The sequence below is a fragment of the Mus musculus genome, chromosome 7, assembly GCF_000001635.26.
Source record: "Mus musculus strain C57BL/6J chromosome 7, GRCm38.p6 C57BL/6J".
Taxonomy (NCBI): domain Eukaryota; kingdom Metazoa; phylum Chordata; class Mammalia; order Rodentia; family Muridae; genus Mus; species Mus musculus.
In genome coordinates this window covers 59,557,173-59,585,070 of record NC_000073.6, presented here as the reverse complement: position 1 = coordinate 59,585,070, position 27,898 = coordinate 59,557,173, and the positions used below count along the sequence as shown (strand labels likewise).

General features: G+C 44.7%; 1 long non-coding RNA gene and 15 other non-coding genes across 16 annotated transcripts in view; all 16 read left to right on the top strand.

Annotated features, from left to right (window-relative positions):
- The window catches only part of Snhg14 (small nucleolar RNA host gene 14), a 1,177,441-nt gene that overhangs the window by 865,107 nt on the left and 284,436 nt on the right, over window positions 1-27,898 (top strand). The gene's annotated exons all lie outside the window — the stretch shown is intronic.
- On the top strand, window positions 1,059-1,137 carry Gm23944. Its single transcript, XR_003947016.1, has one exon. It is a non-coding gene; the product is annotated as a small nucleolar RNA SNORD115 (small nucleolar RNA).
- On the top strand, window positions 2,931-3,008 carry Gm25087. Its single transcript, XR_003947075.1, has one exon. It is a non-coding gene; the product is annotated as a small nucleolar RNA SNORD115 (small nucleolar RNA).
- Gm24952 lies at window positions 4,802-4,880 on the top strand. Its single transcript, XR_003947015.1, has one exon. It is a non-coding gene; the product is annotated as a small nucleolar RNA SNORD115 (small nucleolar RNA).
- Gm22640 lies at window positions 6,674-6,752 on the top strand. The gene has a single exon (XR_003947014.1). It is a non-coding gene; the product is annotated as a small nucleolar RNA SNORD115 (small nucleolar RNA).
- Gm25194 lies at window positions 8,544-8,622 on the top strand. The gene has a single exon (XR_003947035.1). It is a non-coding gene; the product is annotated as a small nucleolar RNA SNORD115 (small nucleolar RNA).
- Gm26467 lies at window positions 10,415-10,492 on the top strand. The gene has a single exon (XR_003947074.1). It is a non-coding gene; the product is annotated as a small nucleolar RNA SNORD115 (small nucleolar RNA).
- Gm24570 lies at window positions 12,286-12,364 on the top strand. The gene has a single exon (XR_003947013.1). It is a non-coding gene; the product is annotated as a small nucleolar RNA SNORD115 (small nucleolar RNA).
- Window positions 14,158-14,236, top strand: Gm23688. Its single transcript, XR_003947012.1, has one exon. It is a non-coding gene; the product is annotated as a small nucleolar RNA SNORD115 (small nucleolar RNA).
- Window positions 16,029-16,107, top strand: Gm23618. The gene has a single exon (XR_003947011.1). It is a non-coding gene; the product is annotated as a small nucleolar RNA SNORD115 (small nucleolar RNA).
- Window positions 17,902-17,980, top strand: Gm24652. Its single transcript, XR_003947010.1, has one exon. It is a non-coding gene; the product is annotated as a small nucleolar RNA SNORD115 (small nucleolar RNA).
- On the top strand, window positions 19,775-19,853 carry Gm22274. Its single transcript, XR_003947009.1, has one exon. It is a non-coding gene; the product is annotated as a small nucleolar RNA SNORD115 (small nucleolar RNA).
- On the top strand, window positions 21,648-21,726 carry Gm24021. Its single transcript, XR_003947007.1, has one exon. It is a non-coding gene; the product is annotated as a small nucleolar RNA SNORD115 (small nucleolar RNA).
- Window positions 23,521-23,599, top strand: Gm23286. The gene has a single exon (XR_003947006.1). It is a non-coding gene; the product is annotated as a small nucleolar RNA SNORD115 (small nucleolar RNA).
- On the top strand, window positions 25,394-25,472 carry Gm22050. Its single transcript, XR_003947005.1, has one exon. It is a non-coding gene; the product is annotated as a small nucleolar RNA SNORD115 (small nucleolar RNA).
- Gm24040 lies at window positions 27,266-27,344 on the top strand. Its single transcript, XR_003947004.1, has one exon. It is a non-coding gene; the product is annotated as a small nucleolar RNA SNORD115 (small nucleolar RNA).

Below are 27,898 nucleotides of genomic sequence, written 5' to 3'. Positions count from 1 at the left end.
TGGGTTCACAAAGGGCAATCCCTCTAGCAGATATTCCAAAGATCTCACCCCAGAGACAATTTACCAATGTGGATAGGGTGAGATATTCATTTTTACCTTGGTGCCCACCACATTCCAAATTTCCTTCATGGTATCATTTAGGGCACTTACTGAACCTCGCTGCAGAATCACTGAGGAAAAAAAGCTCTACACATTAGGTTGATACAGGGTAAGGCCAGGTGTTTAAAGAACCTAATTCCACTTTGATTCATAACACCAAGGCCTGACTTTAGTCCAGCAACAGTGCTTACACTCACGTTTTACAGCAGGGCAACCCATAACAGGTTGACACAAATGGATACATGTATAGACATGGGTTCTGTGGCCTCGGTCCAGGATTCTCGGGAGATTTTCAGGAATCACTGTTCACGTTGAGTCGGGTCCTACAACATAGACCTTACAGAGGTCTGATGCCACATTTGCACTTTGAGCAAAAACACACAGTTACTTTAATCACCCTCGAAATACCTATCTGTAATTGTTTTATTCAATTATTTTTTTGTCCTATCCATAGAACTTGGGCAGCTCAACTTGATTGTTGATACCTACAAAATGGTGAGGCTAAGGTCACCTGTGATGTGGCTGTTGCTTCGAGAGGAAGCAGTAAATCTTTATTGGAATGCCAGGGTTCCGTTGTGTGTCCACTAATGTTTCTCTATGGTAGCCAGGAAGACTTGTGTATGCTGGGCTGGTGGTAATACAAGAGGTAACCCCAGGACAGTTTCTGCACAATGAAGTTGTACAAGTAGAGCTCCAGAAAAATGTCTCTCTCCTCTGACCTTTATTTAAAGAAGGGACAACAAGCGTCTTGACTACTTTCCCTTTCCTCCTTAGGGAAGACATTCTTCCAAGTATCAAAAAAGGGAGCCCTTGCTTCCCTGGAAGACATTTCCTCCCAGCAATCCCTCTCCAGTTCCATGTGACCATTCCTACTCTGAGCCAGTTTTGGAAAGGAAGGTAAGTGGTTGGATTAGGTTAGGTGATATCCAAGTAGATGTAGCCGAATTCTGTCTAGGACTGGGTCAATGATGACAACCCAATGTCATGAACAAAGGTGATGACATAAAATTCATGCTCAATAGGATTACGCTGAGGCCCAACCAGGGCGACAGGGTCACAAGACGTCCGTTGACTCCTTGGGGGGCTCTAGGGTGACTTCCCTGAAGTCCTCAGATGCCCTTGCCCTGTTTCCCATGAGAGGAAATGTGGACATCTAGGGTGCACATTGGTTGGCAAACACTGCATGCCAACAAGCACCTAGTCCCACAATGGAACCTTGGGCATTCCTGCAAGGATCACCCCTTGCTCATGACAATGTCTTTTCTGGTGTTTTGCAGTCATCTCACATGCCACCTTGGAAGGCAGAGAAACACAGATAATCAGGTAAGTGGTCAGAACATGGTAAAGCCTCCACATCCAGGTGACCTCCCCCTTCATGATTTGGCTTTCAATTCTCAGCCAGTCGGTCCTTTTGGAATTAGGGATAACACAATGGTATACAACAGTACCAAAGGAGCTCGATTTAGGCTATGTTCTCCGATGTACATCCCCTGGTTTGTAACGTTTTAAGGAATGTGTTCAACTCCCGATAATTGTTTTTTCATAATTTTGACCTACTTCTCATGGAGAGAGGAGGATGACATTTTTTGAATGTTGGGATCTCATACTTTGATGCTTACAATTTTATGGCAAATAGCTACAGGAGGACAACACTGGCCTCCAGGGCCTTATGGTACTCTTCCTTTCCCTTGACAGGGGAGGCCCAAGTGACAGATCCTTTCTTAGGGAAAAAGAAGGATTCTATGATATCCAAAAAGGCTGTCCTCCCCAGGATGGGTTCACAAAGGGCAATCCCTCTAGCAGATATTCCAAAGATCTCACCCCAGAGACAATTTACCAATGTGGATAGGGTGAGATATTCATTTTTACCTTGGTGCCCACCACATTCCAAATTTCCTTCATGGTATCATTTAGGGCACTTACTGAACCTCGCTGCAGAATCACTGAGGAAAAAAAGCTCTACACATTAGGTTGATACAGGGTAAGGCCAGGTGTTTAAAGAACCTAATTCCACTTTGATTCATAACACCAAGGCCTGACTTTAGTCCAGCAACAGTGCTTACACTCACGTTTTACAGCAGGGCAACCCATAACAGGTTGACACAAATGGATACATGTATAGACATGGGTTCTGTGGCCTCGGTCCAGGATTCTCGGGAGATTTTCAGGAATCACTGTTCACGTTGAGTCGGGTCCTACAACATAGACCTTACAGAGGTCTGATGCCACATTTGCACTTTGAGCAAAAACACACAGTTACTTTAATCACCCTCGAAATACCTATCTGTAATTGTTTTATTCAATTATTTTTTTGTCCTATCCATAGAACTTGGGCAGCTCAACTTGATTGTTGATACCTACAAAATGGTGAGGCTAAGGTCACCTGTGATGTGGCTGTTGCTTCGAGAGGAAGCAGTAAATCTTTATTGGAATGCCAGGGTTCCGTTGTGTGTCCACTAATGTTTCTCTATGGTAGCCAGGAAGACTTGTGTATGCTGGGCTGGTGGTAATACAAGAGGTAACCCCAGGACAGTTTCTGCACAATGAAGTTGTACAAGTAGAGCTCCAGAAAAATGTCTCTCTCCTCTGACCTTTATTTAAAGAAGGGACAACAAGCGTCTTGACTACTTTCCCTTTCCTCCTTAGGGAAGACATTCTTCCAAGTATCAAAAAAGGGAGCCCTTGCTTCCCTGGAAGACATTTCCTCCCAGCAATCCCTCTCCAGTTCCATGTGACCATTCCTACTCTGAGCCAGTTTTGGAAAGGAAGGTAAGTGGTTGGATTAGGTTAGGTGATATCCAAGTAGATGTAGCCGAATTCTGTCTAGGACTGGGTCAATGATGACAACCCAATGTCATGAACAAAGTGATGACATAAAATTCATGCTCAATAGGATTAGGCTGAGGCCCAACCAGGGCGACAGGGTCACAAGACGTCCGTTGACTCCTTGGGGGGCTCTAGGGTGACTTCCCTGAAGTCCTCAGATGCCCTTGCCCTGTTTCCCATGAGAGGAAATGTGGACATCTAGGGTGCACATTGGTTGGCAAACACTGCATGCCAACAAGCACCTAGTCCCACAATGGAACCTTGGGCATTTCTGCAAGGATCGCCCCTTGCTCATGACAATGTCTTTTCTGGTGTTTTGCAGTCATCTCACATGCCACCTTGGAAGGCAGAGAAACACAGATAATCAGGTAAGTGGTCAGAACATGGTAAAGCCTCCACATCCAGGTGACCTCCCCCTTCATGATTTGGCTTTCAATTCTCAGCCAGTCGGTCCTTTTGGAATTAGGGATAACAAAATGGTATACAACGGTACCAAAGGAGCTCGATTTAGGCTATGTTCTCCGATGTACATCCCCTGGTTTGTAACGGTTTAAGGAATGTCTTCAACTCCCGATAATTGTTTTTTCATAATTTTGACCTACTTCTCATGGAGAGAGGAGGATGACATTTTTTGAATGTTGGGATCTCATACTTTGATGCTTACAATTTCATTGCAAATAGCTACAGGAGGACAACACTGGCCTCCAGGGCCTTATGGTACTCTTCCTTTCCCTTGACAGGGGAGGCCCAAGTGACAGATCCTTTCTTAGGGAAAAACAAGGATTCTATGATATCCAAAAAGGCTGTCCTCCCCACGATGTGTTCACAAAGGGCAATCCCTCTAGCAGATATTCCAAAGATCTCACCCCAGAGACAATTTACCAATGTGGATAGGGTGAGATATTCATTTTTACCTTGGTGCCCACCACATTCCAAATTTCCTTCATGGTATCATTTAGGGCACTTACTGAACCTCACTGCAGAATCACTGAGGAAAAAAAGCTCTACACATTAGGTTGATACAGGGTAAGGCCAGGTGTTTAAAGAACCTAATTCCACTTTGATTCATAACACCAAGGCCTGACTTTAGTCCAGCAACAGTGCTTACTCTCACGTTTTACAGCAGGGCAACCCATAACAGGTTGACACAAATGGATACATGTATAGACATGGGTTCTGTGGCCTCGGTCCAGGATTCTCGGGAGATTTTCAGGAATCACCTTTCACGTTGAGTCGGGTCCTACAACATAGACCTTACAGAGGTCTGATGCCACATTTGCACTTTGAGCAAAAACACACAGTTACTTTAATCACCCTCGAAATACCTATCTGTAGTTGTTTTATTCAATTATTTTTTTGTCCTATCCATAGAACTTGGGCAGCTCAACTTGATTGTTGATACCTACAAAATGGTGAGGCTAAGGTCACCTGTGATGTGGCTGTTGCTTCGAGAGGAAGCAGTAAATCTTTATTGGAATGCCAGGGTTCCGTTTTGTGTCCACTGATGTTTCTCTATGGTAGCCAGGAAGACTTGTGTATGCTGGGCTGGTGGTAATACAAGAGGTAACCCCAGGACAGTTTCTGCACAATGAAGTTGTACAAGTAGAGCTCCAGAAAAATGTCTCTCTCCTCTGACCTTTATTTAAAGAAGGGACAACAAGCGTCTTGACTACTTTCCCTTTCCTCCTTAGGGAAGACATTCTTCCAAGTATCAAAAAAGGGAGCCCTTGCTTCCCTGGAAGACATTTCCTCCCAGCAATCCCTCTCCAGTTCCATGTGACCATTCCTACTCTGAGCCAGTTTTGGAAAGGAAGGTAAGTGGTTGGATTAGGTTAGGTGATATCCAAGTAGATGTAGCCGAATTCTGTCTAGGACTGGGTCAATGATGACAACCCAATGTCATGAACAAAGGTGATGACATAAAATTCATGCTCAATAGGATTACGCTGAGGCCCAACCAGGGCGACAGGGTCACAAGACGTCCGTTGACTCCTTGGGGGGCTCTAGGGTGACTTCCCTGAAGTCCTCAGATGCCCTTGCCCTGTTTCCCATGAGAGGAAATGTGGACATCTAGGGTGCACATTGGTTGGCAAACACTGCATGCCAACAAGCACCTAGTCCCACAATGGAACCTTGGGCATTTCTGCAAGGATCGCCCCTTGCTCATGACAATGTCTTTTCTGGTGTTTTGCAGTCATCTCACATGCCACCTTGGAAGGCAGAGAAACACAGATAATCAGGTAAGTGGTCAGAACATGGTAAAGCCTCCACATCCAGGTGACCTCCCCCTTCATGATTTGGCTTTCAATTCTCAGCCAGTCGGTCCTTTTGGAATTAGGGATAACAAAATGGTATACAACGGTACCAAAGGAGCTCGATTTAGGCTATGTTCTCCGATGTACATCCCCTGGTTTGTAACGGTTTAAGGAATGTCTTCAACTCCCGATAATTGTTTTTTCATAATTTTGACCTACTTCTCATGGAGAGAGGAGGATGACATTTTTTGAATGTTGGGATCTCATACTTTGATGCTTACAATTTCATTGCAAATAGCTACAGGACGACAACACTGGCCTCCAGGGCCTTATGGTACTCTTCCTTTCCCTTGACAGGGGAGGCCCAAGTGACAGATCCTTTCTTAGGGAAAAACAAGGATTCTATGATATCCAAAAAGGCTGTCCTCCCCAAGATGGGTTCACAAAGGGCAATCCCTCTAGCAGATATTCCAAAGATCTCACCCCAGAGACAATTTACCAATGTGGATAGGGTGAGATATTCATTTTTACCTTGGTGCCCACCACATTCCAAATTTCCTTCATGGTATCATTTAGGGCACTTACTGAACCTCACTGCAGAATCACTGAGGAAAAAAAGCTCTACACATTAGGTTGATACAGGGTAAGGCCAGGTGTTTAAAGAACCTAATTCCACTTTGATTCATAACACCAAGGCCTGACTTTAGTCCAGCAACAGTGCTTACACTCACGTTTTACAGCAGGGCAACCCATAACAGGTTGACACAAATGGATACATGTATAGACATGGGTTCTGTGGCCTCGGTCCAGGATTCTCGGGAGATTTTCAGGAATCACCTTTCACGTTGAGTCGGGTCCTACAACATAGACCTTACAGAGGTCTGATGCCACATTTGCACTTTGAGCAAAAACACACAGTTACTTTAATCACCCTCGAAATACCTATCTGTAATTGTTTTATTCAATTATTTTTTTGTCCTATCCATAGAACTTGGGCAGCTCAACTTGATTGTTGATACCTACAAAATGGTGAGGCTAAGGTCACCTGTGATGTGGCTGTTGCTTCGAGAGGAAGCAGTAAATCTTTATTGGAATGCCAGGGTTCCGTTGTGTGTCCACTAATGTTTCTCTATGGTAGCCAGGAAGACTTGTGTATGCTGGGCTGGTGGTAATACAAGAGGTAACCCCAGGACAGTTTCTGCACAATGAAGTTGTACAAGTAGAGCTCCAGAAAAATGTCTCTCTCCTCTGACCTTTATTTAAAGAAGGGACAACAAGCGTCTTGACTACTTTCCCTTTCCTCCTTAGGGAAGACATTCTTCCAAGTATCAAGAAAGGGAGCCCTTGCTTCCCTGGAAGACATTTCCTCCCAGCAATCCCTCTCCAGTTCCATGTGACCATTCCTACTCTGAGCCAGTTTTGGAAAGGAAGGTAAGTGGTTGGATTAGGTTAGGTGATATCCAAGTAGATGTAGCCGAATTCTGTCTAGGACTGGGTCAATGATGACAACCCAATGTCATGAACAAAGGTGATGACATAAAATTCATGCTCAATAGGATTACGCTGAGGCCCAACCAGGGCGACAGGGTCACAAGACGTCCGTTGACTCCTTGGGGGGCTCTAGGGTGACTTCCCTGAAGTCCTCAGATGCCCTTGCCCTGTTTCCCATGAGAGGAAATGTGGACATCTAGGGTGCACATTGGTTGGCAAACACTGCATGCCAACAAGCACCTAGTCCCACAATGGAACCTTGGGCATTCCTGCAAGGATCACCCCTTGCTCATGACAATGTCTTTTCTGGTGTTTTGCAGTCATCTCACATGCCACCTTGGAAGGCATAGAAACACAGATAATCAGGTAAGTGGTCAGAACATGGTAAAGCCTCCACATCCAGGTGACCTCCCCCTTCATGATTTGGCTTTCAATTCTCAGCCAGTCGGTCCTTTTGGAATTAGGGATAACACAATGGTATACAACAGTACCAAAGGAGCTCGATTTAGGCTATGTTCTCCGATGTACATCCCCTGGTTTGTAACGTTTTAAGGAATGTGTTCAACTCCCGATAATTGTTTTTTCATAATTTTGACCTACTTCTCATGGAGAGAGGAGGATGACATTTTTTGAATGTTGGGATCTCATACTTTGATGCTTACAATTTTATGGCAAATAGCTACAGGAGGACAACACTGGCCTCCAGGGCCTTATGGTACTCTTCCTTTCCCTTGACAGGGGAGGCCCAAGTGACAGATCCTTTCTTAGGGAAAAAGAAGGATTCTATGATATCCAAAAAGGCTGTCCTCCCCAGGATGGGTTCACAAAGGGCAATCCCTCTAGCAGATATTCCAAAGATCTCACCCCAGAGACAATTTACCAATGTGGATAGGGTGAGATATTCATTTTTACCTTGGTGCCCACCACATTCCAAATTTCCTTCATGGTATCATTTAGGGCACTTACTGAACCTCACTGCAGAATCACTGAGGAAAAAAAGCTCTACACATTAGGTTGATACACGGTAAGGCCAGGTGTTTAAAGAACCTAATTCCACTTTGATTCATAACACCAAGGCCTGACTTTAGTCCAGCAACAGTGCTTACACTCACGTTTTACAGCAGGGCAACCCATAACACGTTGACACAAATGGATACATGTATAGACATGGGTTCTGTGGCCTCGGTCCAGGATTCTCGGGAGATTTTCAGGAATCACCTTTCACGTTGAGTCGGGTCCTACAACATAGACCTTACAGAGGTCTGATGCCACATTTGCACTTTGAGCAAAAACACACAGTTACTTTAATCACCCTCGAAATACCTATCTGTAGTTGTTTTATTCAATTATTTTTTGTCCTATCCATAGAACTTCGGCAGCTCAACTTGAGTGTTGATACCTACAAAATGGTGAGGCTAAGGTCACCTGTGATGTGGCTGTTGCTTCGAGAGGAAGCAGTAAATCTTTATTGGAATGCCAGGGTTCCGTTGTGTGTCCACTGATGTTTCTCTATGGTAGCCAGGAAGACTTGTGTATGCTGGGCTGGTAGTAATACAAGAGGTAACCCCAGGACAGTTTCTGCACAATATAGTTGTACAAGTAGAGCTCCAGAAAAATGTCTCTCTCCTCTGACCTTTATTAAAGAAGGGACAACAAGCATCTTGACTTCTTTCCCTTTCCTCCTTAGGGAAGACATTCTTCCAAGTATCAAGAAAGGGAGCCCTTGCTTCCCTGGAAGACATTTCGTCCCAGCAATCCCTCTCCAGTTCCATGTGACCATTCCTACTCTGAGCCAGTTTTGGAAAGGAAGGTAAGTGGTTGGATTAGGTTAGGTGATATCCAAGTAGATGTAGCCGAATTCTGTCTAGGACTGGGTCAATGATGACAACCCAATGTCATGAACAAAGGTGATGACATAAAATTCATGCTCAATAGGATTACACTGAGGCCCAACCAGGGCGACAGGGTCACAAGAGGTCCGTTGACTCCTTGGGGGGCTCTAGGGTGACTTCCCTGAAGTCCTCAGATGCCCTTGCCCTGTTTCCCATGAGAGGAAATGTGGACATCTAGGGTGCACATTGGTTGGCAAACACTGCATGCCAACAAGCACCTAGTCGCACAATGGAACCTTGGGCATTTCTGCAAGGATCGCCCCTTGCTCATGACAATGTCTTTTCTGGTGTTTTGCAGTCATCTCACATGCCACCTTGGAAGGCAGAGAAACACAGATAATCAGGTAAGTGGTCAGAACATGGTAAAGCCTCCACATCCAGGTGACCTCCCCCTTCATGATTTGGCTTTCAATTCTCAGCCAGTCGGTCCTTTTGGAATTAGGGATAACAAAATGGTATACAACGGTACCAAAGGAGCTCGATTTAGGCTATGTTCTCCGATGTACATCCCCTGGTTTGTAACGTTTTAAGGAATGTCTTCAACTCACGATAATTGTTTTTTCATAATTTTGACCTACTTCTCATGGAGAGAGGAGGATGACATTTTTTGAATGTTGGGATCTCATACTTTGATGCTTACAATTTCATTGCAAATAGCTACAGGAGGACAACACTGGCCTCCAGGGCCTTATGGTACTCTTCCTTTCCCTTGACAGGGGAGGCCCAAGTGACAGATCCTTTCTTAGGGAAAAACAAGGATTCTATGATATCCAAAAAGGCTGTCCTCCCCAAGATGGGTTCACAAAGGGCAATCCCTCTAGCAGATATTCCAAAGATCTCACCCCAGAGACAATTTACCAATGTGGATAGGGTGAGATATTCATTTTTACCTTGGTGCCCACCACATTCCAAATTTCCTTCATGGTATCATTTAGGGCACTTACTGAACCTCACTGCAGAATCACTGAGGAAAAAAAGCTCTACACATTAGGTTGATACAGGGTAAGGCCAGGTGTTTAAAGAACCTAATTCCACTTTGATTCATAACACCAAGGCCTGACTTTAGTCCAGCAACAGTGCTTACACTCACGTTTTACAGCAGGGCAACCCATAACAGGTTGACACAAATGGATACATGTATAGACATGGGTTCTGTGGCCTCGGTCCAGGATTCTCGGGAGATTTTCAGGAATCACTGTTCACGTTGAGTCGGGTCCTACAACATAGACCTTACAGAGGTCTGATGCCACATTTGCACTTTGAGCAAAAACACACAGTTACTTTAATCACCCTCGAAATACCTATCTGTAATTGTTTTATTCAATTATTTTTTTGTCCTATCCATAGAACTTGGGCAGCTCAACTTGATTGTTGATACCTACAAAATGGTGAGGCTAAGGTCACCTGTGATGTGGCTGTTGCTTCGAGAGGAAGCAGTAAATCTTTATTGGAATGCCAGGGTTCCGTTGTGTGTCCACTAATGTTTCTCTATGGTAGCCAGGAAGACTTGTGTATGCTGGGCTGGTGGTAATACAAGAGGTAACCCCAGGACAGTTTCTGCACAATGAAGTTGTACAAGTAGAGCTCCAGAAAAATGTCTCTCTCCTCTGACCTTTATTTAAAGAAGGGACAACAAGCGTCTTGACTACTTTCCATTTCCTCCTTAGGGAAGACATTCTACCAAGTATCAAGAAGGGAGCCCTTGCTTCCCTGGAAGACATTTCCTCCCAGCAATCCCTCTCCAGTTCCATGTGACCATTCCTACTCTGAGCCAGTTTTGGAAAGGAAGGTAAGTGGTTGGATTAGGTTAGGTGATATCCAAGTAGATGTAGCCGAATTCTGTCTAGGACTGGGTCAATGATGACAACCCAATGTCATGAACAAAGTGATGACATAAAATTCATGCTCAATAGGATTAGGCTGAGGCCCAACCAGGGCGACAGGGTCACAAGACGTCCGTTGACTCCTTGGGGGGCTCTAGGGTGACTTCCCTGAAGTCCTCAGATGCCCTTGCCCTGTTTCCCATGAGAGGAAATGTGGACATCTAGGGTGCACATTGGTTGGCAAACACTGCATGCCAACAAGCACCTAGTCCCACAATGGAACCTTGGGCATTTCTGCAAGGATCGCCCCTTGCTCATGACAATGTCTTTTCTGGTGTTTTGCAGTCATCTCACATGCCACCTTGGAAGGCAGAGAAACACAGATAATCAGGTAAGTGGTCAGAACATGGTAAAGCCTCCACATCCAGGTGACCTCCCCCTTCATGATTTGGCTTTCAATTCTCAGCCAGTCGGTCCTTTTGGAATTAGGGATAACAAAATGGTATACAACGGTACCAAAGGAGCTCGATTTAGGCTATGTTCTCCGATGTACATCCCCTGGTTTGTAACGGTTTAAGGAATGTCTTCAACTCCCGATAATTGTTTTTTCATAATTTTGACCTACTTCTCATGGAGAGAGGAGGATGACATTTTTTGAATGTTGGGATCTCATACTTTGATGCTTACAATTTCATTGCAAATAGCTACAGGAGGACAACACTGGCCTCCAGGGCCTTATGGTACTCTTCCTTTCCCTTGACAGGGGAGGCCCAAGTGACAGATCCTTTCTTAGGGAAAAACAAGGATTCTATGATATCCAAAAAGGCTGTCCTCCCCACGATGTGTTCACAAAGGGCAATCCCTCTAGCAGATATTCCAAAGATCTCACCCCAGAGACAATTTACCAATGTGGATAGGGTGAGATATTCATTTTTACCTTGGTGCCCACCACATTCCAAATTTCCTTCATGGTATCATTTAGGGCACTTACTGAACCTCACTGCAGAATCACTGAGGAAAAAAAGCTCTACACATTAGGTTGATACAGGGTAAGGCCAGGTGTTTAAAGAACCTAATTCCACTTTGATTCATAACACCAAGGCCTGACTTTAGTCCAGCAACAGTGCTTACTCTCACGTTTTACAGCAGGGCAACCCATAACAGGTTGACACAAATGGATACATGTATAGACATGGGTTCTGTGGCCTCGGTCCAGGATTCTCGGGAGATTTTCAGGAATCACCTTTCACGTTGAGTCGGGTCCTACAACATAGACCTTACAGAGGTCTGATGCCACATTTGCACTTTGAGCAAAAACACACAGTTACTTTAATCACCCTCGAAATACCTATCTGTAGTTGTTTTATTCAATTATTTTTTTGTCCTATCCATAGAACTTGGGCAGCTCAACTTGATTGTTGATACCTACAAAATGGTGAGGCTAAGGTCACCTGTGATGTGGCTGTTGCTTCGAGAGGAAGCAGTAAATCTTTATTGGAATGCCAGGGTTCCGTTTTGTGTCCACTGATGTTTCTCTATGGTAGCCAGGAAGACTTGTGTATGCTGGGCTGGTGGTAATACAAGAGGTAACCCCAGGACAGTTTCTGCACAATGAAGTTGTACAAGTAGAGCTCCAGAAAAATGTCTCTCTCCTCTGACCTTTATTTAAAGAAGGGACAACAAGCGTCTTGACTACTTTCCCTTTCCTCCTTAGGGAAGACATTCTTCCAAGTATCAAGAAAGGGAGCCCTTGCTTCCCTGGAAGACATTTCCTCCCAGCAATCCCTCTCCAGTTCCATGTGACCATTCCTACTCTGAGCCAGTTTTGGAAAGGAAGGTAAGTGGTTGGATTAGGTTAGGTGATATCCAAGTAGATGTAGCCGAATTCTGTCTAGGACTGGGTCAATGATGACAACCCAATGTCATGAACAAAGGTGATGACATAAAATTCATGCTCAATAGGATTACGCTGAGGCCCAACCAGGGCGACAGGGTCACAAGACGTCCGTTGACTCCTTGGGGGGCTCTAGGGTGACTTCCCTGAAGTCCTCAGATGCCCTTGCCCTGTTTCCCATGAGAGGAAATGTGGACATCTAGGGTGCACATTGGTTGGCAAACACTGCATGCCAACAAGCACCTAGTCCCACAATGGAACCTTGGGCATTTCTGCAAGGATCACCCCTTGCTCATGACAATGTCTTTTCTGGTGTTTTGCAGTCATCTCACATGCCACCTTGGAAGGCAGAGAAACACAGATAATCAGGTAAGTGGTCAGAACATGGTAAAGCCTCCACATCCAGGTGACCTCCCCCTTCATGATTTGGCTTTCAATTCTCAGCCAGTCGGTCCTTTTGGAATTAGGGATAACAAAATGGTATACAACGGTACCAAAGGAGCTCGATTTAGGCTATGTTCTCCGATGTACATCCCCTGGTTTGTAACGTTTTAAGGAATGTGTTCAACTCCCGATAATTGTTTTTTCATAATTTTGACCTACTTCTCATGGAGAGAGGAGGATGACATTTTTTGAATGTTGGGATCTCATACTTTGATGCTTACAATTTTATGGCAAATAGCTACAGGAGGACAACACTGGCCTCCAGGGCCTTATGGTACTATTCCTTTCCCTTGACAGGGGAGGCCCAAGTGACAGATCCTTTCTTAGGGAAAAAGAAGGATTCTATGATATCCAAAAAGGCTGTCCTACTCAGGATGGGTTCACAAAGGGCAATCCCTCTAGCAGATATTCCAAAGATCTCACCCCAGAGACAATTTACCAATGTGGATAGGGTGAGATATTCATTTTTACCTTGTTACCCACCACATTCCAAATTTCCTTCATGGTATCATTTAGGGCACTTACTGAACCTCACTGCAGAATCACTGAGGAAAAAAAGCTCTACACATTAGGTTGATACACGGTAAGGCCAGGTGTTTAAAGAACCTAATTCCACTTTGATTCATAACACCAAGGCCTGACTTTAGTCCAGGAACAGTGCTTACACTCACGTTTTACAGCAGGGCAACCCATAACACGTTGACACAAATGGATACATGTATAGACATGGGTTCTGTGGCCTCGGTCCAGGATTCTCTGGAGATTTTCAGGAATCACCTTTCACGTTGAGTCGGGTCCTACAACATAGACCTTACAGAGGTCTGATGCCACATTTGCACTTTGAGCAAAAACACACAGTTACTTTAATCACCCTCGAAATACCTATCTGTAGTTGTTTTATTCAATTATTTTTTTGTCCTATCCATAGAACTTGGGCAGCTCAACTTGATTGTTGATACCTACAAAATGGTGAGGCTAAGGTCACCTGTGATGTGGCTGTTGCTTCGAGAGGAAGCAGTAAATCTTTATTGGAATGCCAGGGTTCCGTTGTGTGTCCACTGATGTTTCTCTATGGTAGCCAGGAAGACTTGTGTATGCTGGGCTGGTAGTAATACAAGAGGTAACCCCAGGACAGTTTCTGCACAATGAAGTTGTACAAGTAGAGCTCCAGAAAAATGTCTCTCTCCACTGACCTTTATTTAAAGAAGGGACAACAAGCGTCTTGACTACTTTCCCTTTCCTCCTTAGGGAAGACATTCTTCCAAGTATCAAGAAAGGGATCCCTTGCTTCCCTGGAAGACATTTCCTCCCAGCAATCCCTCTCCAGTTCCATGTGACCATTCCTACTCTGAGCCAGTTTTGGAAAGGAAGGTAAGTGGTTGGATTAGGTTAGGTGATATCCAAGTAGATGTAGCCGAATTCTGTCTAGGACTGGGTCAATGATGACAACCCAATGTCATGAACAAAGGTGATGACATAAAATTCATGCTCAATAGGATTACGCTGAGGCCCAACCAGGGCACAGGGTCACAAGAGGTCCGTTGACTCCTTGGGGGGCTCTAGGGTGACTTCCCTGAAGTCCTCAGATGCCCTTGCCCTGTTTCCCATGAGAGGAAATGTGGACATCTAGGGTGCACATTGGTTGGCAAACACTGCATGCCAACAAGCACCTAGTCCCACAATGGAACCTTGGGCATTTCTGCAAGGATCACCCCTTGCTCATGACAATGTCTTTTCTGGTGTTTTGCAGTCATCTCACATGCCACCTTGGAAGGCAGAGAAACACAGATAATCAGGTAAGTGGTCAGAACATGGTAAAGCCTCCACATCCAGGTGACCTCCCCCTTCAAGATTTGGCTTTCAATTCTCAGCCAGTCGGTCCTTTTGGAATTAGGGATAACAAAATGGTATACAAGGGTACCAAAGGAGCTCGATTTAGGCTATGTTCTCCGATGTACATCCCCTGGTTTGTAACGTTTTAAGGAATGTCTTCAACTCCCGATAATTGTTTTTTCATAATTTTGACCTACTTCTCATGGAGAGAGGAGGATGACAGTTTTTGAATGTTGGGATCTCATACTTTGATGCTTACAATTTTATGGCAAATAGCTACAGGAGGACAACACTGGCCTCCAGGGCCTTATGGTACTCTTCCTTTCCCTTGACAGGGGAGGCCCAAGTGACAGATCCTTTCTTAGGGAAAAACAAGGATTCTATGATATCCAAAAAGGCTGTCCTCCCCAGGATGGGTTCACAAAGAGCAATCCCTCTAGCAGATATTCCAAAGATCTCACCCCAGAGACAATTTACCAATGTGGATAGGGTGAGATATTCATTTTTACCTTGGTACCAACCACATTCCAAATTTCCTTCATGGTATCATTTAGGGCACTTACTGAACCTCACTGCAGAATCACTGAGGAAAAAAAGCTCTACACATTAGGTTGATACAGGGTAAGGCCAGGTGTTTAAAGAACCTAATTCCACTTTGATTCATAACACCAAGGCCTGACTTTAGTCCAGCAACAGTGCTTACACTCACGTTTTACAGCAGGGCAACCCATAACAGGTTGACACAAATGGATACATGTATAGACATGGGTTCTGTGGCCTCGGTCCAGGATTCTCGGGAGATTTTCAGGAATCACCTTTAACGTTGAGTCGGGTCCTACAACATAGACCTTACAGAGGTCTGATGCCACATTTGCACTTTGAGCAAAAACACACAGTTACTTTAATCACCCTCGAAATACCTATCTGTAATTGTTTTATTCAATTATTTTTTTGTCCTATCCATAGAACTTGGGCAGCTCAACTTGAGTGTTGATACCTACAAAATGGTGAGGCTAAGGTCACCTGTGATGTGGCTGTTGCTTCGAGAGGAAGCAGTAAATCTTTATTGGAATGCCAGGGTTCCGTTGTGTGTCCACTGATGTTTCTCTATGGTAGCCAGGAAGACTTGTGTATGCTGGGCTGGTAGTAATACAAGAGGTAACCCCAGGACAGTTTCTGCACAATGAAGTTGTACAAGTAGAGCTCCAGAAAAATGTCTCTCTCCTCTGACCTTTATTTAAAGAAGGGACAACAAGCGTCTTGACTACTTTCCCTTTCCTCCTTAGGGAAGACATTCTTCCAAGTATCAAGAAAGGGAGCCCTTGCTTCCCTGGAAGACATTTCCTCCCAGCAATCCCTCTCCAGTTCCATGTGACCATTCCTACTCTGAGCCAGTTTTGGAAAGGAAGGTAAGTGGTTGGATTAGGTTAGGTGATATCCAAGTAGATGTAGCCGAATTCTGTCTAGGACTGGGTCAATGATGACAACCCAATGTCATGAACAAAGGTGATGACATAAAATTCATGCTCAATAGGATTACGCTGAGGCCCAACCAGGGCGACAGGGTCACAAGACGTCCGTTGACTCCTTGGGGGGCTCTAGGGTGACTTCCCTGAAGTCCTCAGATGCCCTTGCCCTGTTTCCCATGAGAGGAAATGTGGACATCTAGGGTGCACATTGGTTGGCAAACACTGCATGCCAACAAGCACCTAGTCCCACAGTGGAACCTTGGGCATTTCTGCAAGGATCGCCCCTTGCTCATGACAATGTCTTTTCTGGTGTTTTGCAGTCATCTCACATGCCACCTTGGAAGGCAGAGAAACACAGATAATCAGGTAAGTGGTCAGAACATGGTAAAGCCTCCACATCCAGGTGACCTCCCCCTTCATGATTTGGCTTTCAATTCTCAGCCAGTCGGTCCTTTTGGAATTTGGGGATAACAAAATGGTATGCAAAGGTACCAAAGGAGCTCGATTTAGGCTATGTTCTCCGATGTACATCCCCTGGTTTGTAACGTTTTAAGGAATGTCTTCAACTCCCGATAATTGTTTTTTCATAATTTTGACCTACTTCTCATGGAGAGAGGAGGATGACAGTTTTTGAATGTTGGGATCTCATACTTTGATGCTTACAATTTTATGGCAAATAGCTACAGGAGGACAACACTGGCCTCCAGGGCCTTATGGTACTCTTCCTTTCCCTTGACAGGGGAGGCCCAAGTGACAGATCCTTTCTTAGGGAAAAACAAGGATTCTATGATATCCAAAAAGGCTGTCCTCCCCAAGATGGGTTCACAAAGAGCAATCCCTCTAGCAGATATTCCAAAGATCTCACCCCAGAGACAATTTACCAATGTGGATAGGGTGAGATATTCATTTTTACCTTGGTACCAACCACATTCCAAATTTCCTTCATGGTATCATTTAGGGCACTTACTGAACCTCACTGCAGAATCACTGAGGAAAAAAAGCTCTACACATTAGGTTGATACAGGGTAAGGCCAGGTGTTTAAAGAACCTAATTCCACTTTGATTCATAACACCAAGGCCTGACTTTAGTCCAGCAACAGTGCTTACACTCACGTTTTACAGCAGGGCAACCCATAACAGGTTGACACAAATGGATACATGTATAGACATGGGTTCTGTGGCCTCGGTCCAGGATTCTCGGGAGATTTTCAGGAATCACCTTTCACGTTGAGTCGGGTCCTACAACATAGACCTTACAGAGGTCTGATGCCACATTTGCACTTTGAGCAAAAACACACAGTTACTTTAATCACCCTCGAAATACCTATCTGTAATTGTTTTATTCAATTATTTTTTTGTCCTATCCATAGAACTTGGGCAGCTCAACTTGAGTGTTGATACCTACAAAATGGTGAGGCTAAGGTCACCTGTGATGTGGCTGTTGCTTCGAGAGGAAGCAGTAAATCTTTATTGGAATGCCAGGGTTCCGTTGTGTGTCCACTGATGTTTCTCTATGGTAGCCAGGAAGACTTGTGTATGCTGGGCTGGTAGTAATACAAGAGGTAACCCCAGGACAGTTTCTGCACAATGAAGTTGTACAAGTAGAGCTCCAGAAAAATGTCTCTCTCCTCTGACCTTTATTTAAAGAAGGGACAACAAGCGTCTTGACTACTTTCCCTTTCCTCCTTAGGGAAGACATTCTTCCAAGTATCAAGAAAGGGAGCCCTTGCTTCCCTGGAAGACATTTCCTCCCAGCAATCCCTCTCCAGTTCCATGTGACCATTCCTACTCTGAGCCAGTTTTGGAAAGGAAGGTAAGTGGTTGGATTATGTTAGGTGATATCCAAGTAGATGTAGCCGAATTCTGTCTAGGACTGGGTCAATGATGACAACCCAATGTCATGAACAAAGGTGATGACATAAAATTCATGCTCAATAGGATTACGCTGAGGCCCAACCAGGGCGACAGGGTCACAAGACGTCCGTTGACTCCTTGGGGGGCTCTAGGGTGACTTCCCTGAAGTCCTCAGATGCCCTTGCCCTGTTTCCCATGAGAGGAAATGTGGACATCTAGGGTGCACATTGGTTGGCAAACACTGCATGCCAACAAGCACCTAGTCCCACAGTGGAACCTTGGGCATTTCTGCAAGGATCGCCCCTTGCTCATGACAATGTCTTTTCTGGTGTTTTGCAGTCATCTCACATGCCACCTTGGAAGGCAGAGAAACACAGATAATCAGGTAAGTGGTCAGAACATGGTAAAGCCTCCACATCCAGGTGACCTCCCCCTTCATGATTTGGCTTTCAATTCTCAGCCAGTCGGTCCTTTTGGAATTTGGGGATAACAAAATGGTATGCAAAGGTACCAAAGGAGCTCGATTTAGGCTATGTTCTCCGATGTACATCCCCTGGTTTGTAACGTTTTAAGGAATGTCTTCAACTCCCGATAATTGTTTTTTCATAATTTTGACCTACTTCTCATGGAGAGAGGAGGATGACAGTTTTTGAATGTTGGGATCTCATACTTTGATGCTTACAATTTTATGGCAAATAGCTACAGGAGGACAACACTGGCCTCCAGGGCCTTATGGTACTCTTCCTTTCCCTTGACAGGGGAGGCCCAAGTGACATATTCTTTCTTAGGAAAAAAGAAGGATTCTTTGATATCCAAAAAGTCTGTCCTCCCCAGGATGGGTTCACAAAGGGCAATCCCTCTAGCAGATATTCCAAAGATCTCACCCCAGAGACAATTTACCAATGTGGATAGGGTGAGATATTCATTTTTACCTTGGTACCCACCACATTCCAAATTTCCTTCATGGTATCATTTAGGGCACTTACTGAACCTCACTGCAGAATCACTGAGGAAAAAAAGCTCTACACATTAGGTTGATACACGGTAAGGCCAGGTGTTTAAAGAACCTAATTCCACTTTGATTCATAACACCAAGGCCTGACTTTAGTCCAGGAACAGTGCTTACACTCACGTTTTACAGCAGGGCAACCCATAACACGTTGACACAAATGGATACATGTATAGACATGGGTTCTGTGGCCTCGGTCCAGGATTCTCGGGAGATTTTCAGGAATCACCTTTCACGTTGAGTCGGGTCCTACAACATAGACCTTACAGAGGTCTGATGCCACATTTGCACTTTGAGCAAAAACACACAGTTACTTTAATCACCCTCGAAATACCTATCTGTAGTTGTTTTATTCAATTATTTTTTTGTCCTATCCATAGAACTTGGGCAGCTCAACTTGAGTGTTGATACCTACAAAATGGTGAGGCTAAGGTCACCTGTGATGTGGCTGTTGCTTCGAGAGGAAGCAGTAAATCTTTATTGGAATGCCAGGGTTCCATTGTGTGTCCACTGATGTTTCTCTATGGTAGCCAGGAAGACTTGTGTATGCTGGGCTGGTAGTAATACAAGAGGTAACCCCAGGACAGTTTCTGCACAATGAAGTTGTACAAGTAGAGCTCCAGAAAAATGTCTCTCTCCTCTGACCTTTATTTAAAGAAGGGACAACAAGCATCTTGACTTCTTTTCCTTTCCTCCTTAGGGAAGACATTCTTCCAAGTATCAAGAAAGGGAGCCCTTGCTTCCCTGGAAGACATTTCCTCCCAGCAATCACTCTCCAGTTCCATGTGACCATTCCTACTCTGATCCAGATTTGGAAAGGAAGGTAAGTGGTTGGATTAGGTTAGGTGATATCCAAGTAGATGTAGCCGAATTCTGTCTAGGACTGGGTCAATGATGACAACCCAATGTCATGAACAAAGGTGATGACATAAAATTCATGCTCAATAGGATTACGCTGAGGCCCAACCAGGGCGACAGGGTCACAAGACGTCCGTTGACTCCTTGGGGGGCTCTAGGGTGACTTCCCTGAAGTCCTCAGATGCCCTTGCCCTGTTTCCCATGAGAGGAAATGTGGACATCTAGGGTGCACATTGGTTGGCAAACACTGCATGCCAACAAGCACCTAGTCCCACAGTGGAACCTTGGGCATTTCTGCAAGGATCGCCCCTTGCTCATGACAATGTCTTTTCTGGTGTTTTGCAGTCATCTCACATGCCACCTTGGAAGGCAGAGAAACACAGATAATCAGGTAAGTGGTCAGAACATGGTAAAGCCTCCACATCCAGGTGACCTCCCCCTTCATGATTTGGCTTTCAATTCTCAGCCAGTCGGTCCTTTTGGAATTTGGGGATAACAAAATGGTATGCAAAGGTACCAAAGGAGCTCGATTTAGGCTATGTTCTCCGATGTACATCCCCTGGTTTGTAACGTTTTAAGGAATGTCTTCAACTCCCGATAATTGTTTTTTCATAATTTTGACCTACTTCTCATGGAGAGAGGAGGATGACAGTTTTTGAATGTTGGGATCTCATACTTTGATGCTTACAATTTTATGGCAAATAGCTACAGGAGGACAACACTGGCCTCCAGGGCCTTATGGTACTCTTCCTTTCCCTTGACAGGGGAGGCCCAAGTGACAGATCCTTTCTTAGGGAAAAACAAGGATTCTATGATATCCAAAAAGGCTGTCCTCCCCAAGATGGGTTCACAAAGAGCAATCCCTCTAGCAGATATTCCAAAGATCTCACCCCAGAGACAATTTACCAATGTGGATAGGGTGAGATATTCATTTTTACCTTGGTACCAACCACATTCCAAATTTCCTTCATGGTATCATTTAGGGCACTTACTGAACCTCACTGCAGAATCACTGAGGAAAAAAAGCTCTACACATTAGGTTGATACAGGGTAAGGCCAGGTGTTTAAAGAACCTAATTCCACTTTGATTCATAACACCAAGGCCTGACTTTAGTCCAGCAACAGTGCTTACACTCACGTTTTACAGCAGGGCAACCCATAACAGGTTGACACAAATGGATACATGTATAGACATGGGTTCTGTGGCCTCGGTCCAGGATTCTCGGGAGATTTTCAGGAATCACCTTTCACGTTGAGTCGGGTCCTACAACATAGACCTTACAGAGGTCTGATGCCACATTTGCACTTTGAGCAAAAACACACAGTTACTTTAATCACCCTCGAAATACCTATCTGTAATTGTTTTATTCAATTATTTTTTTGTCCTATCCATAGAACTTGGGCAGCTCAACTTGAGTGTTGATACCTACAAAATGGTGAGGCTAAGGTCACCTGTGATGTGGCTGTTGCTTCGAGAGGAAGCAGTAAATCTTTATTGGAATGCCAGGGTTCCGTTGTGTGTCCACTGATGTTTCTCTATGGTAGCCAGGAAGACTTGTGTATGCTGGGCTGGTAGTAATACAAGAGGTAACCCCAGGACAGTTTCTGCACAATGAAGTTGTACAAGTAGAGCTCCAGAAAAATGTCTCTCTCCTCTGACCTTTATTTAAAGAAGGGACAACAAGCGTCTTGACTACTTTCCCTTTCCTCCTTAGGGAAGACATTCTTCCAAGTATCAAGAAAGGGAGCCCTTGCTTCCCTGGAAGACATTTCCTCCCAGCAATCCCTCTCCAGTTCCATGTGACCATTCCTACTCTGAGCCAGTTTTGGAAAGGAAGGTAAGTGGTTGGATTAGGTTAGGTGATATCCAAGTAGATGTAGCCGAATTCTGTCTAGGACTGGGTCAATGATGACAACCCAATGTCATGAACAAAGGTGATGACATAAAATTCATGCTCAATAGGATTACGCTGAGGCCCAACCAGGGCGACAGGGTCACAAGACGTCCGTTGACTCCTTGGGGGGCTCTAGGGTGACTTCCCTGAAGTCCTCAGATGCCCTTGCCCTGTTTCCCATGAGAGGAAATGTGGACATCTAGGGTGCACATTGGTTGGCAAACACTGCATGCCAACAAGCACCTAGTCCCACAGTGGAACCTTGGGCATTTCTGCAAGGATCGCCCCTTGCTCATGACAATGTCTTTTCTGGTGTTTTGCAGTCATCTCACATGCCACCTTGGAAGGCAGAGAAACACAGATAATCAGGTAAGTGGTCAGAACATGGTAAAGCCTCCACATCCAGGTGACCTCCCCCTTCATGATTTGGCTTTCAATTCTCAGCCAGTCGGTCCTTTTGGAATTTGGGGATAACAAAATGGTATGCAAAGGTACCAAAGGAGCTCGATTTAGGCTATGTTCTCCGATGTACATCCCCTGGTTTGTAACGTTTTAAGGAATGTCTTCAACTCCCGATAATTGTTTTTTCATAATTTTGACCTACTTCTCATGGAGAGAGGAGGATGACAGTTTTTGAATGTTGGGATCTCATACTTTGATGCTTACAATTTTATGGCAAATAGCTACAGGAGGACAACACTGGCCTCCAGGGCCTTATGGTACTCTTCCTTTCCCTTGACAGGGGAGGCCCAAGTGACATATCCTTTCTTAGGAAAAAAGAAGGATTCTTTGATATCCAAAAAGTCTGTCCTCCCCAGGATGGGTTCACAAAGGGCAATCCCTCTAGCAGATATTCCAAAGATCTCACCCCAGAGACAATTTACCAATGTGGATAGGGTGAGATATTCATTTTTACCTTGGTACCCACCACATTCCAAATTTCCTTCATGGTATCATTTAGGGCACTTACTGAACCTCACTGCAGAATCACTGAGGAAAAAAAGCTCTACACATTAGGTTGATACACGGTAAGGCCAGGTGTTTAAAGAACCTAATTCCACTTTGATTCATAACACCAAGGCCTGACTTTAGTCCAGGAACAGTGCTTACACTCACGTTTTACAGCAGGGCAACCCATAACACGTTGACACAAATGGATACATGTATAGACATGGGTTCTGTGGCCTCGGTCCAGGATTCTCGGGAGATTTTCAGGAATCACCTTTCACGTTGAGTCGGGTCCTACAACATAGACCTTACAGAGGTCTGATGCCACATTTGCACTTTGAGCAAAAACACACAGTTACTTTAATCACCCTCGAAATACCTATCTGTAGTTGTTTTATTCAATTATTTTTTTGTCCTATCCATAGAACTTGGGCAGCTCAACTTGAGTGTTGATACCTACAAAATGGTGAGGCTAAGGTCACCTGTGATGTGGCTGTTGCTTCGAGAGGAAGCAGTAAATCTTTATTGGAATGCCAGGGTTCCATTGTGTGTCCACTGATGTTTCTCTATGGTAGCCAGGAAGACTTGTGTATGCTGGGCTGGTAGTAATACAAGAGGTAACCCCAGGACAGTTTCTGCACAATGAAGTTGTACAAGTAGAGCTCCAGAAAAATGTCTCTCTCCTCTGACCTTTATTTAAAGAAGGGACAACAAGCATCTTGACTTCTTTTCCTTTCCTCCTTAGGGAAGACATTCTTCCAAGTATCAAGAAAGGGAGCCCTTGCTTCCCTGGAAGACATTTCCTCCCAGCAATCACTCTCCAGTTCCATGTGACCATTCCTACTCTGATCCAGATTTGGAAAGGAAGGTAAGTGGTTGGATTAGGTTAGGTGATATCCAAGTAGATGTAGCCGAATTCTGTCTAGGACTGGGTCAATGATGACAACCCAATGTCATGAACAAAGGTGATGACATAAAATTCATGCTCAATAGGATTACGCTGAGGCCCAACCAGGGCGACAGGGTCACAAGACGTCCGTTGACTCCTTGGGGGGCTCTAGGGTGACTTCCCTGAAGTCCTCAGATGCCCTTGCCCTGTTTCCCATGAGAGGAAATGTGGACATCTAGGGTGCACATTGGTTGGCAAACACTGCATGCCAACAAGCACCTAGTCCCACAGTGGAACCTTGGGCATTTCTGCAAGGATCGCCCCTTGCTCATGACAATGTCTTTTCTGGTGTTTTGCAGTCATCTCACATGCCACCTTGGAAGGCAGAGAAACACAGATAATCAGGTAAGTGGTCAGAACATGGTAAAGCCTCCACATCCAGGTGACCTCCCCCTTCATGATTTGGCTTTCAATTCTCAGCCAGTCGGTCCTTTTGGAATTTGGGGATAACAAAATGGTATGCAAAGGTACCAAAGGAGCTCGATTTAGGCTATGTTCTCCGATGTACATCCCCTGGTTTGTAACGTTTTAAGGAATGTCTTCAACTCCCGATAATTGTTTTTTCATAATTTTGACCTACTTCTCATGGAGAGAGGAGGATGACAGTTTTTGAATGTTGGGATCTCATACTTTGATGCTTACAATTTTATGGCAAATAGCTACAGGAGGACAACACTGGCCTCCAGGGCCTTATGGTACTCTTCCTTTCCCTTGACAGGGGAGGCCCAAGTGACATATCCTTTCTTAGGAAAAAAGAAGGATTCTTTGATATCCAAAAAGTCTGTCCTCCCCAGGATGGGTTCACAAAGTGCAATCCCTCTAGCAGATATTCCAAAGATCTCACCCCAGAGACAATTTACCAATGTGGATAGGGTGAGATATTCATTTTTACCTTGGTACCCACCACATTCCAAATTTCCTTCATGGTATCATTTAGGGCACTTACTGAACCTCACTGCAGAATCACTGAGGAAAAAAAGCTCTACACATTAGGTTGATACACGGTAAGGCCAGGTGTTTAAAGAACCTAATTCCACTTTGATTCATAACACCAAGGCCTGACTTTAGTCCAGCAACAGTGCTTACTCTCACGTTTTACAGCAGGGCAACCCATAACAGGTTGACACAAATGGATACATGTATAGACATGGGTTCTGTGGCCTCGGTCCAGGATTCTCGGGAGATTTTCAGGAATCACCTTTCACGTTGAGTCGGGTCCTACAACATAGACCTTACAGAGGTCTGATGCCACATTTGCACTTTGAGCAAAAACACACAGTTACTTTAATCACCCTCGAAATACCTATCTGTAATTGTTTTATTCAATTATTTTTTTGTCCTATCCATAGAACTTGGGCAGCTCAACTTGATTGTTGATACCTACAAAATGGTGAGGCTAAGGTCACCTGTGATGTGGCTGTTGCTTCGAGAGGAAGCAGTAAATCTTTATTGGAATGCCAGGGTTCCGTTGTGTGTTCACTAATGTTTCTCTATGGTAGCCAGCAAGACTTGTGTATGCTGGGCTGGTGGTAATACAAGAGGTAACCCCAGGACAGTTTCTGCACAATGAAGTTGTACAAGTAGAGCTCCAGAAAAATGTCTCTCTCCTCTGACCTTTATTTAAAGAAGGGACAACAAGCGTCTTGACTACTTTCCCTTTCCTCCTTAGGGAAGACATTCTTCCAAGTATCAAGAAAGAGAGCCCTTGCTTCCCTGGAAGACATTTCCTCCCAGCAATCCCTCTCCAGTTCCATGTGACCATTCCTACTCTGAGCCAGTTTTGGAAAGGAAGGTAAGTGGTTGGATTAGGTTAGGTGATATCCAAGTAGATGTAGCTGAATTCTGTCTAGGACTGGGTCAATGATGACAACCCAATGTCATGAACAAAGGTGATGACATAAAATTCATGCTCAATAGGATTACGCTGAGGCCCAACCAGGGCGTCAGGGTCACAAGACGTCCGTTGACTCCTTGGGGGGCTCTAGGGTGACTTCCCTGAAGTCCTCAGATGCCCTTGCCCTGTTTCCCATGAGAGGAAATGTGGACATCTAGGGTGCACATTGGTTGGCAAACACTGCATGCCAACAAGCACCTAGTCCCACAATGGAACCTTGGGCATTTCTGCAAGGATCGCCCCTTGCTCATGACAATGTCTTTTCTGGTGTTTTGCAGTCATCTCACATGCCACCTTGGAAGGCAGAGAAACACAGATAATCAGGTAAGTGGTCAGAACATGGTAAAGCCTCCACATCCAGGTGACCTCCCCCTTCGTGATTTGGCTTTCAATTCTCAGCCAGTCGGTCCTTTTGGAATTAGGGATAACAAAATGGTATACAACGGTACCAAAGGAGCTCGATTTAGGCTATGTTCTCCGATGTACATCCCCTGGTTTGTAACGTTTTAAGGAATGTGTTCAACTCCCGAAAATTGTTTTTTCATAATTTTGACCTACTTCTCATGGAGAGAGGAGGATGACATTTTTTGAATGTTGGGATCTCATACTTTGATGCTTACAATTTTATGGCAAATAGCTACAGGAGGACAACACTGGCCTCCAGGGCCTTATGGTACTCTTCCTTTCCCTTGACAGGGGAGGCCCAAGTGACAGATCCTTTCTTAGGGAAAAAGAAGGATTCTATGATATCCAAAAAGTCTGTCCTCCCCAGGATGGGTTCACAAAGGGCAATCCCTCTAGCAGATATTCCAAAGACCTCAACCCAGAGACAATTTACCAATGTGGATAGGGTGAGATATTCATTTTTACCTTGGTACCCACCACATTCCAAATTTCCTTCATGGTATCATTTAGGGCACTTACTGAACCTCACTGCAGAATCACTGAGGAAAAAAAGCTCTACACATTAGGTTGATACACGGTAAGGCCAGGTGTTTAAAGAACCTAATTCCACTTTGATTCATAACACCAAGGCCTGACTTTAGTCCAGCAACAGTGCTTACACTCACGTTTTACAGCAGGGCAACCCATAACAGGTTGACACAAATGGATACATGTATAGACATGGGTTCTGTGGCCTCGGTCCAGGATTCTCGGGAGATTTTCAGGAATCACCTTTCACGTTGAGTCGGGTCCTACAACATAGACCTTACAGAGGTCTGATGCCACATTTGCACTTTGAGCAAAAACACACAGTTACTTTAATCACCCTCGAAATACCTATCTGTAATTGTTTTATTCAATTATTTTTTTGTCCTATCCATAGAACTTGGGCAGCTCAACTTGAGTGTTGATACCTACAAAATGGTGAGGCTAAGGTCACCTGTGATGTGGCTGTTGCTTCGAGAGGAAGCAGTAAATCTTTATTGGAATGCCAGGGTTCCGTTGTGTGTCCACTGATGTTTCTCTATGGTAGCCAGGAAGACTTGTGTATGCTGGGCTGGTAGTAATACAAGAGGTAACCCCAGGACAGTTTCTGCACAATGAAGTTGTACAAGTAGAGCTCCAGAAAAATGTCTCTCTCCTCTGACCTTTATTTAAAGAAGGGACAACAAGCGTCTTGACTACTTTCCCTTTCCTCCTTAGGGAAGACATTCTTCCAAGTATCAAGAAAGGGAGCCCTTGCTTCCCTGGAAGACATTTCCTCCCAGCAATCCCTCTCCAGTTCCATGTGACCATTCCTACTCTGAGCCAGTTTTGGAAAGGAAGGTAAGTGGTTGGATTAGGTTAGGTGATATCCAAGTAGATGTAGCCGAATTCTGTCTAGGACTGGGTCAATGATGACAACCCAATGTCATGAACAAAGGTGATGACATAAAATTCATGCTCAATAGGATTACGCTGAGGCCCAACCAGGGCGACAGGGTCACAAGACGTCCGTTGACTCCTTGGGGGGCTCTAGGGTGACTTCCCTGAAGTCCTCAGATGCCCTTGCCCTGTTTCCCATGAGAGGAAATGTGGACATCTAGGGTGCACATTGGTTGGCAAACACTGCATGCCAACAAGCACCTAGTCCCACAGTGGAACCTTGGGCATTTCTGCAAGGATCGCCCCTTGCTCATGACAATGTCTTTTCTGGTGTTTTGCAGTCATCTCACATGCCACCTTGGAAGGCAGAGAAACACAGATAATCAGGTAAGTGGTCAGAACATGGTAAAGCCTCCACATCCAGGTGACCTCCCCCTTCATGATTTGGCTTTCAATTCTCAGCCAGTCGGTCCTTTTGGAATTTGGGGATAACAAAATGGTATGCAAAGGTACCAAAGGAGCTCGATTTAGGCTATGTTCTCCGATGTACATCCCCTGGTTTGTAACGTTTTAAGGAATGTCTTCAACTCCCGATAATTGTTTTTTCATAATTTTGACCTACTTCTCATGGAGAGAGGAGGATGACAGTTTTTGAA